Source organism: Panthera onca, chromosome D3, assembly GCF_046562875.1.
Source record: "Panthera onca isolate mPanOnc1 chromosome D3, mPanOnc1 haplotype 2, whole genome shotgun sequence".
Classification (NCBI taxonomy): Eukaryota; Metazoa; Chordata; class Mammalia; order Carnivora; family Felidae; genus Panthera; species Panthera onca.
Genome location: NC_138350.1, coordinates 86,903,136 through 86,914,080, shown reverse-complemented (window position 1 = coordinate 86,914,080; position 10,945 = coordinate 86,903,136). Strand labels below are relative to the sequence as shown.

General features: G+C 38.1%; 1 long non-coding RNA gene across 1 annotated transcript in view; it reads right to left on the bottom strand.

Moving 5' to 3' along the window:
* Positions 1 to 278: 278 nt before the first annotated feature.
* LOC144613937 (uncharacterized) overlaps positions 279 to 10,945 on the bottom strand; it is a 293,664-nt gene continuing 282,997 nt past the window's right edge. The window contains exons 2-3 of the long non-coding RNA XR_013551434.1: positions 10,306 to 10,716; positions 279 to 448 (exon numbers count right to left, since the gene is read on the bottom strand). This is a non-coding gene — a long non-coding RNA (uncharacterized LOC144613937). The remainder of the gene's footprint in view (positions 449 to 10,305; positions 10,717 to 10,945) is intronic.

The window sequence follows — 10,945 nt, the reverse complement described above, 5'->3', positions numbered from 1 at the left end:
CTGTGCCCTTCTATCTCAGAATCCCATGGTAAGAGACCTAACACAACAACAGGGGAGGGGGATTGCATGCTTATCAGTTCACACTAAAATCATTCAGATGGGGTAAAAAATAGAAAACAAAAATCAAAGTCTAGGATATCTCTAACGATATACTTTAAATTACATATTAGACTATTTGAGCTAGGGAAAACATCAAGTGCACATTCAGGTAATTGTATTTGAGACGAAATACAGTTTTGGCTTAATTAACAGGAACATATAAAACATCTTGCCTGAAAACATGCCCGCTGGGGAACTTCACACGTAGAAGGAGTGGTAAGGTCTTTCACTTCCTCATGATCTTGCAATGACTTCAACCTTTCTCTCAAAACCATTGCCTAAATAAGGACTAAGTTCTTCTCATCGACTTTTGGCGTGACTTCCAGGGACCCCTTTGCTTTCATTTCTGCTGTGGAAATCAAGAGACCGAACCCAAATAAGAGCGGACAGAAACTATTTATTCAGAGCTTGCCATGACCAGAGAGTCGGTACGATCACGTGCACTTGGAAGACAGCCGTAGAAAGCTGTAGAGGGACAAGAGGGAAAGCCTTCCCGCGTGCCCTGACAAAGTCAGCGTCAGTGAGGTGTGGGTATGTTCCTCGGAAGCAGACGCTGGCGTGGTTCGTCCGCTGGTGACTTTTAGGGGTTCTTGCAGAGGTGGAGTGAAAAATGATAGTGCCAAGGAGAGAAAGCTAAGCCAGGAATATGGTCCCAGTGAAGAAAAACTGTCACTTGATTCCACTGAGAAGGTCTGTAGATCAAGTGCACCCCACAGCTCGTTCCAGCTTGAAGCAAGGCTGGAGCCTGAGGCTCTGAACCTCCTTGTCAGTCAGTCACTCGAGAAGCATTCCCCCCTGAGGGGGTGTAGTCTGTGCAGTGAAGCTGCCCCCCTTCTGCCAAGGATGTCTGGACAAGAGAGGAGCTATGATCTGTTATCAGTCCAGGACAATCACCACAGCTGGCGCTGGGTGCCCGAGCATGCGAAGGGACCGGGAGGGACGCCAGCCCCGTCTTCCACAAGTGCCCCTTGCAGTCATCTGAACTGTAACTCAGCTTTAACAGCTCTGATTTCTTACAGCCTCTTAGTTTGTCATTTGGATAGCCATTATTCTCTTTGGCTTAGCTCTAGCCCGCATCTCTGTTTGGGTTTGTTTTGGATCATTTAGATGCAGTTCCATTTTTCCTCCTCAGTCTTCCATTACAACAGTTGGCATATATACATGACACAACTATCCAACACATTCTACCAAATGAATTTACTAATACAGAGAATGCAGTGTTCAAAGTGCCATTTACCTACACCGAAATCTCTAATAATAACAAGAGTAACAGAGAGATCGACGCTTATGGTTTTCAAGGTCATTAGTAGTTAAAGCATTCCCAGCAGCTACTATATTCACTCACCTTGCCTGTAACCTATGCCAAAAAACCAGAGTACTTATCATTTGTCAAATATAGACAATGTGTTTCCTAACAATTTGTTGTTGACCTATATCTCACGGTCTTTGCATATTCTGCATTTATTAAATTAATGTGAGCATGTACTTAGTAACCTTAAACAAGATTAATTATAAGCATATCAAGTTTTGTTTGGGGTTGCAGATCAAGATAAGTTCTCTAGTATCTACCCTATCAATTTGTATGAACTTTTTTTTTTTTTTTTTTAGCATTCATTACACATGGTGCAGGTATCTGTCCTATATTTTAACTATATTGCAATACGTTGAAGAATAAGGAAGTATCTAGGCTACATGTTTAGTCTCCAAATGCAATAACTAATCAGTTATCAGTAAACATTTCTTAACTGAGTTAAATTAAACTTTCATTAAAAGTAGTATTTTCACTGAGTTAATACAGTGAACAAATTATAGAAATGTAGGAGACGACAGGGCAATGACAAATATAACAATGTGAAATATTTTAGAGGTAGGATATGCTGGGTTAAATACTACTTGTCCCTAATTGTTTAATGTACCTATTTGAATAATTTTACCTGGATTTACCAAATGCAAAAGGTTAAAAAAAAGTGTCACATCATTTTATGCAAGAGTGGACCCCTACTGAGATCAGCAAAAATGGGGAAAGATTATTAGGGAGAGACCCCATTATTGGGAACAAAGTCATATTGGCACAATCCATCTACAACTCTGTCATTCTTTGCATTGAAACTTCTTTTTGCCCACCTTAGTGTTTAACTTTGTTTTACTTTTAATATATAAACGTGCATGATTCCCAACTAACTCTTTTTGTGAGCAATTCAAAGAAAACAGATCTGATGTTGACAGCCAGCCATATGCTCATCTTTGTGGAATGTAGACAACATTGCTAGCCGTGCATGAGAAAAGGAACAAAAAGGATACTCCTAATATAATATTCTCAAAAACCTGCTATGGAAAATTGTTAGTAGAACAATTGATTTTGTGATGAAAAGATGATCATAAAATAACATGATTCTCTGCTTCTCTCAGCATCCCAATAAAAATTGCATTTTCATGCATTCCCTTCGACCAAGACTAGCTTGAAACTGTATTGTTTAAGGAATCCTATAAGACTATTTGATAGTATGCTAGTTTTTACCATGGTTAACCTGAGATTTCGTGTTATTTTACCGTGAAACTGTTTAAGAGCATTCAGCATAATGAAACTAACAAAAATCAAGCCCCTGGAAATCTTCTTGTACAAAACTACTACAGAATCTATTCAGAAGGTTCACTTCATGTCAGTTGTAGAAGGAGCCTGCAAATGAAGGGATTTCATTGCATGGATGTGTGTGTGTGCATGTGGGTGTGCGTGCGGTTTCTTTTTTACTAAAACTTCTCTCTTCAACTCTATTTCATCTATTATATCCCTAGAGTAGAACAAAAATATGATGGATGCTGTGTGAAGAAAAAAGCTTTACTAAAATACAATCTTACTATTTAAATGTCAAGGAATATCAAATCTGTTATGAAATACTGCAGAGGAAATAAGAGGGGGATATGGTTTGGAGGCGTGGATGGAGCCAACTGATGGTTTTTCTTTTGTTTTTCTTCAGAGGCAGTGCTCCCCACACGGACTGCTCAGTGCTGGGCTGCTCGCCCATCACACTTCAGCAAAGAACAGACAGGAAGCTTCACTTTCAACAGTGAAGCTCCCGTGGCAAGTAAATGATACTTTCTGTCTACTCTGAGCAAAGTATTTAAAGACTGCTGACCTGAATATATTCAAGGTACGCAAGGTCAAATTAACTATTTGTAGTGGAGGAGATTGGGGCTGGAAGTCAATCCTTCCAACAAATTTCGATCAGTTAGCCAAATCCCCACACAGTGTCTGAGGCTTTCATCTGGGAAGTGGGAATTCTAGTCCTGATTTGGCCAAATTTTATATTAACAGACTTTTGTAAAAAACAAAAAAGAAAAGAAAAGAAAAGAAAAGAAAAGAAAAGAAAAGAAAAGAAAAGAAAAGAAAAAGATACTGGGGCATCTGTGTGGCTCAGTTGGTTAAGCGTCTGACTCTTGGTTTTGGCTCAGGTCATGATCTCATGGTTTGTGAGTTCGAGCCCCACGTCAGGCTCCTTGGTGACTCTGCGTTCTCTCTCTTTCTCTCCCTCTCTCCCTGCCCCTCCCCCATCCCCTCTCTCTCAAAATAAAATAAACTTGAAAAAAGAAACAACATACTTTTTGCACACTGACTATTAGGTAAAAATATAATTGATGCCACTCAAAGTGATCCATAATGGAACTGCGGGAGCCTCGCTAGATGGTTTTCCAACTAATTTTCCAATAACATAGAACAACGTATGCCCATCTCTTTGCTAAAGCACAAACATAATAGAGATACAGTATACCAATTTTTGAAGATTTGCTAAATACCTAGTGCCCTTCTCTGCTTCTCACATCTCAGCATCATTCAACACAGGCATCTGACTAATGTATTCCCACTTTTACTTAATTGCACAGATAATCACAAAGTTAAAAATCAGGGCAGATTCAAAAAAAAAAAGTAAAGAAAATGATACAAGAGAGAAAATATGGGCAGATTCAATAAAAACATTTAGAGTGCGGGTCCAGAAGATTGGTTACACACTATTTTCAAATATTTTCTGCCTGTCTTCCTGTCAGCTCTCTCTCCTTTCCCCCTTTATGACGTTCTTCTCATGCACCCTCAACTGAGTAGTAAACCCACTTCACAGGAAACGGATGAGCTATGTGGAATAGGAAACAAGACCTCGCTCAGGTTCTGTCTTCTATACCAATTTACTCCAGAGCAACACATATGAAAATATTATCAAGTTTAGCTCTCCGATTTCCTTAACAATTAAGGGAATGAATCATCAAATGATATAACACAATTTACCTGTAGTATCTTGAAGAAATTACCTTCTAAAAATACCTTTTTTCATTTTCTTCATTGCCTAATTGCTCCTAGGAAAATGTATCGCATTCACATATTTGCTTGGTTGGGATTCTGTCTTCTGATCTTATTCAGGTTTTAATTGAAATTTAATTGATGTTGTTATGTTATTGTTATGATGATGTTATGTGTGTATGGTATTTTTCTGTGCATTTTTTTTTTCTCCTGGAGGATCACAAAGAGGAAAATTAAAGACGAATTGTGATTTTTTTCCCCTTTTGCCAGGATAGTGATCTGTGAATGCTCAGAATATCCTGAGATATTCGTTTACAATCCTCTAGGGAGAAACATTCCACTAAGAGGCTTTTATTATAGTATTTACCGTACCTGGTGGAAACAACGATCAAGACAGACATTTTGTAGTATCTTACGTGGTCCAGTCTTCTTGAAAACTTATATTTTCCCTGGCAACTGCTCTTTTATGGTGTTTATTCTTTTTCTTAGTGACCAATCTGCATATTAAAGATCTCTTGTATTCATGTCTCCCTCGAATTCCTGATTTCATGTGCCATGCAAGTCGAATGAATTCTCAATGTTAGAAAACAGCATCTACTCTCTCTGGATATTAGGACCTGATCTTGAATCAGTCTTGAGTGCTTGATACTAGCTTTGCATCTCTCCAACCTCACGAAGAACTGAGGCTTATTTAATATTTCAACATAACGAGTCCGTCTTCTTTGCAGGAATTCTGCGAGTCCGTGCCCTCCTTCCTCCAGGGCAGCATGGTCCCTTGGAGTGGCAAGGCTAGACAAGGCTTGTCCTAGTTGGGGACTTACGTTCAGGTATCTCTGACCAAGGGATGTTGCTGAAACTTCCAAAATCTGTGTCCTCAGGAGCCTCCATGCCTAGATTTTTTTTTTTTTTTTGCTCCTTCTCCTCTAAAACTTTGTTTTCCTCTACTTTTTGAATTTCCTAGGACTGTAATTGCAAAAGAAATTCCTCTCTACCATCTGTATTCCAGCAGCCGTGAGCCCCGATGCTGCTTCCTCTGATGTTCCTTTTCCATTCTGCTCTGGTTCAATGTAGACGCTGCTGAATGTTGAAAACCTTGAACTGCTCACTGAATGGTTTCCTTTTCTTCTCTACCACATGGAGGGATAAAACTGTTAGCTCTGCTTTCATTTGTTTTCCTACATGCCCTTCCAAATTGAGCTCAGTGAAACTCCTTATGAATCTATGAAATTAACATTTCTGATTCTGATAAAATTAACTTTTTTTTTTCCCCAAGTGAACATTGCCATAGTTACCAGCCTTATCTCTCTAAGGTAATGTCTCCTATTGGGCTATCACTGAATCCCCATTTCTCCATGGTTTTCCAAACAGAAATCCTCCAATTCCCGAGATGTCCTAGAATTCAATTATATACTGACTCTAACTACACATAGTTGATGCAGATCCAGTAAAGGCTCGGTATCACTTCTCTCACTTCAGATGACTACCTAGGAGACTATATTTCTGTCTGGACAACTCTAAATTCAGGGGCTCCCATGACTTCCCCTCAGGTTCAATCATTTGCTAGACTAATTTATAGAACACAGGAAAGTGCTATCCTTACTGTTCAAGTTTATTATAAAGAATAAAAATGAACAGGTAGGTCCAGAAGGGTCCCAAGTGCAGTGGCCCCTGTTCCCTGGGAAGTGGGATGTGCCACCTCCTGGCACATGGATGTGTTCATCAGCCCAGAAGCTCCCTTCCCCTCTCTGTTTCAGAGATTTTAATCTAAGTTTCATTATATAGTCATGATTAATTAAAGCTCTGGCCATTTGTGACTGAACTCAATTTCTGGGCCCTCTCCCTTCCCCAAGGCTGGGGATAGGGCTGAAATTTCTAACCATCTAATCTCTTGGTTATCTCTGGTGACCAGCTCCCATATTGAAGCTATCTAGGGGCCCACCAAGAGTCATCATATTAGCATAAACTCTGGGTTGGTCAAAAAGGGTTCATTATGCACAACAAAGGAGTCGCCTATCAATGAGACATTCAAAGGCTTTAGCAGCTCTGTATCAAGACCAGGTAACAAAGACCAAAATCTACATTTTTTTTTTTTTTTTACTGTATTACAGTTCCTCAGAGAAGTATTCCATGTTTTCTGGAATATATGAGCTTTATAAATTTGGAGAGATATGCATAGATTTAAACATATCTGGAGGAAACAGAGAGAGAAATAGGCCTTGAGCTCTCCTCATGGAAGGATTAAATAAAAATGTACTGCACGTCTAAAATGCATCTATAAAGGCAACTGTCCTTTCAAATTGGTAAATTTTTTCATGGGAAAATAATAAAAATATGAAATAGGGGTGCCTGGGTGGCTCAGTTGGGTAAGCATCCGACTTTGGCTCAGGTCATGATCTCACAGCTTGTCAGGCTCTGTGCTGACAGCTCAGAGCCTGGAGCCTCTTTTGGATTCTGTGTCGCCCTGGCTCAGCCCCTCACCCGCTCATGCTCTGACTCTCTCTCCCTCTCTTAAGAATACTTAAAACATTAAAAAAATTTTTTTTAATGTAAAAAAAAAAGAAATCGAATGATACACATTTTTATCTACTTCAGTTTGAATGAAATGGCAGTCAATAATCTGGTACCCAGACATAATGTGTGTATTGTAAGAAATACTTGTTAAAAAACAATAGTATAAGAAGGCATTTCTTTATGGATTTCAAATATTAACATTTGTCTATTCTGTCTCAGTTCTCAGGTCGAACTGGTTTACCCCTATAAGCAGGTTAGCTTGAAAAGGGAAGCCGTGAACAGCAGCATTTTTATTTCAAGTAAGTAAGGGTACTTATCCCTCAGCTTTTGAGTTTGATGCCCATATACCAGCTCTTTCTTAGGTATTGGCTTCTTGCTAGTCTACTGTACTATTCAGACCTGTTTCTGGTGACCATTAGGCCCCTGTTTTTCTTGTTGGGCTGTTAGAGTTTTGTCTGTGTACATGCATTGTAATGGGACATGGTATTTTTGTCTTCGAAAACAGCTCTAGGTTTCACCTACAGCTTGAGTTTTGACAATTTCCAATAGCTCATCTGGGAAATTCCACAGTGAAAACAAAAACAAAAACAAAAACAAAAACAAAAACAAAAACAAAAACAAAACAAAAAACCCCAATAACCTAGCCAGGGCATGACTCTTTCTTCAATACTAGATCCTAGGCGTAAATCATACAATAATGACATTTACATTATATTATGCTTATTTATTGGTATGACTTTTCACCATCAGCTAGGAACTCCTTGGAGTTAAGGTTATATGCTGTGCATTTTAGTACACCAATCTTAACACAGAGCTTGGTGCATAGTCGAATAAACCAACAGGTGAGTAAATGTGCAGATTTCAAGTATGAGACAGGGCTACTGTGATGCATTCACCATTCAGTGGAGGAATGAACTGAAAGCTTACCGGATTGGAAATAAAATACTGCTTCAAACTTATTGTGGATAAGATGACGGTTAGGTAGGTCAGGAGAAATAAAATACATAAAATATGTTAGCCTGCATAATATTCATATTATTTGGGTGGAGGGAAACAGTCTTGCTAATTGTATTTGAGGTTTTTGTTACCTGGGAGAATATTCTTTTAACCAATGAAAGTGTACCTCATGAATGAATAATGTATTTTTCATGACCCAAATTAAAATGTTAAAGAAGGAAGTAATAAATTCCCTCCCTTCCTTCATAAATATATAAAAAATAAAATCCAATTAGCACTTGAGTGAGTGGATCACTAAAAATTATAGCACATCACAAATTACTTGGAATTGTGAAGCATGCTAATTCATATTTTGGAATAAATTCTAGGCTTGTCAGTATGAACTTAAATCAATCTTCATTTTTCCCTCTTTATATTGACTTTCAAATCATGGGGTATTATCAGAATAATTTTCATCAAAGATAAAATTCATTTTGATTTTTCAGTTTAAAGTATTGCTAGTAGAGAAGTTGTATCCCTTTAGATTAACAACTAATTATTTCACAAATAAAATTCAAGTTGTTACTGTCTGTGGACATACTATATAAATTAAATTACTCATTGCTTTTGAAAAACCTAAGATATTAATGTGCTCATCTCAGCATACTTGTTTATTTCCCTTCATTATAAGTGATTTATGCAATTCATTAGATTGTGGTAATTATCACTTAAGACTTATAAGGCTTTTATTTATGCAAGCTTTACTGGTGTTGATGAAATGTACACTGATTTATAAGGCAGGTTTGATAAGTTGTATATATAGGATAATGAAACCACTGAAATTATCTTTAGGAGATAATCAGATGCATCGTATTTCTGGTAAAATCATAACTGGAAACGATCTCTAGCACAATTATTGTGTACTGGATATACTGGAGAGCTTGAGAAAGAGAAAAAGCCTGTGTCGATTTTGGTTTATTGTCTCCAGATTAAACATAATGCTGCAATAGGTAGTCAGGGTTTCCAAACACAACACCCAGGTTAACTGAAATTATCTCTGAGTGCTATATATTTTCAAGTGCTACAGTTATCATAATAAAGCCTATTTCATCCGTAAGTTGAAAAAAATCAGGAAGTTACAATAGATTTTAAATTATACCCTAAATTAGTGATTTATTTCCCTTTCGACTCAACATTTGAAGTGTTGTTTCCTTTGCTTTCAAATGCACCCCTTGGATGTTTTCAGCTGTCACAAAGATGGCAAAGTAGGAGACCCCAGCCCCTCTCCCCTCCCACCAAAATCAGGCAGCTATCCATGAGTGCAAACTGCTCTGAGATAGCTCAAGGGCACACTTAAGAAACTGCAACAGAGTGGAACAGAAAAAAAAACTGTGAATAACAGCACAAAAAGGGAAAGTTGAACAGCTTCATTTAGGCTGCATCAGAAATGTTGAGTGATGGATATGTATGTATTTATTTGTATATTTTAGTTCACATCATCACCTAATGCTGCTTGTAATTTCTCTTCTGACCCAATTTAACTTAGTTGTGTGTTCCTTGTTGTAAACGTTTGGAGATTTCTTAGGCATCCCTTTGTTACCGGTCCACAGTTTCATTTGTTTATGGAGAAAGAATACACCACATATGATTTTAAGTATGCTCTTAGTTTGTTGAGATTCATTTCATGGCCTGGCATGTGATCTATCGTGGTGATCATTCTCTGTTCTTTGCGAAGAATGCATGTAATGCTATTAATTAGTATGTGTAGTGGTTCATAAGGTCATTTAAGTTAAATTACTTAGTACTGGCATGCCTTCTGCATCATTGACATCTGTTTATGTCTATTTTGTGTACACATTCTTCCCACTACTGATATTCGGATGTTAAAATCTCCAAAATGAATGGTAGCTTTGTCTGCTTATCTTTAATTTTTGTCAGTTTCTGCTCTTTTATTTTAAGTCACTGTTATTAGGTGTATAGATGTTTAAGATGACTCTCTCTTCTCAATGAGTCAATCCTTTGATCAAAGTGAAAAACTGTGGTAACAAATCTACTTTGCCTGATATTAATCTACATATAATATATATCATATTAATATATCCACTACTGCTTCTTTTTAAATTTTTTTTTTACATTTATTTATTTTTGAGAGAGTGAGACAGTGCATGAGTGGGGGAGGGGCATAGAGCAAAGGAGACACAGAATCCAAAGCAGGTTCCAGGCTCTGAGCAAGCTGTCAGCACACAGCCTGATGCGGGGCTAGAACCTACAAACCATGAGATCATGACCTGAGCTGAAGTCAGACACTCAACCAACTGAGCCACCCAGGTGCCCCAACTTCAGCTTTCTTATGATTGTTATTCGATGGTGTATTTTTTTTTATCCTTTGCATAGTGTATTATTTATCTATTGCTGCTGTAACAAATTATCACATATTTTTGTCTTAAAGTCACATAAATTTATTTACTCACAGTTTATGTGGGTTGGGAGTTTGGGTGCAAGGTAGCTCAGCCTTCTCTACTCCAGGTTTTATGTGCATGAACAAATCACGTCAGCAGGGCTGCATCCTTTGCTGGAGGCTTGGTGGATAAATCTGATTCCAAGTGAGTCCATTTTTTGGCAAAACTTGGTTCCACAAGGCTGTGAGTCTGAGGTCCTCATTTTCTTGCTAGGTTTTGGTGTGGGGTCATTCTCAGCTTCTTCAAGTTCAGCCATACCACTCAGCCCATGGCCCCCTTCTTCCACCTTTACAGCTGGCAGTGCAGACCAAGTCTTTCTCACATTTTTATCTCTCTGCTGCCTCCCTGGCTGCCATATCTCTGTGACTCCAGCTGGATAAAATTCTCTGCATTTCAGGGTCCAGGTGATTAGATAGGGCCCACCTGAAAAACACAGAATAATCTCCTTATTATAAGGTGTAAAATTTAATTACATCTACAAACTTCCTTCAGCAGATTATTGATTAATTTAATAACCAAGAGGTGGGAATCTTGAAGGAAGCATCCTCAGAATTCTGCCCATCATACCTGTGTGTGTCTTTTTTGTGGATTCTGTCTTGTGGAAATCATATAGTTGGGAATTATTTTATAACACCTATTATCTCTGTTTATC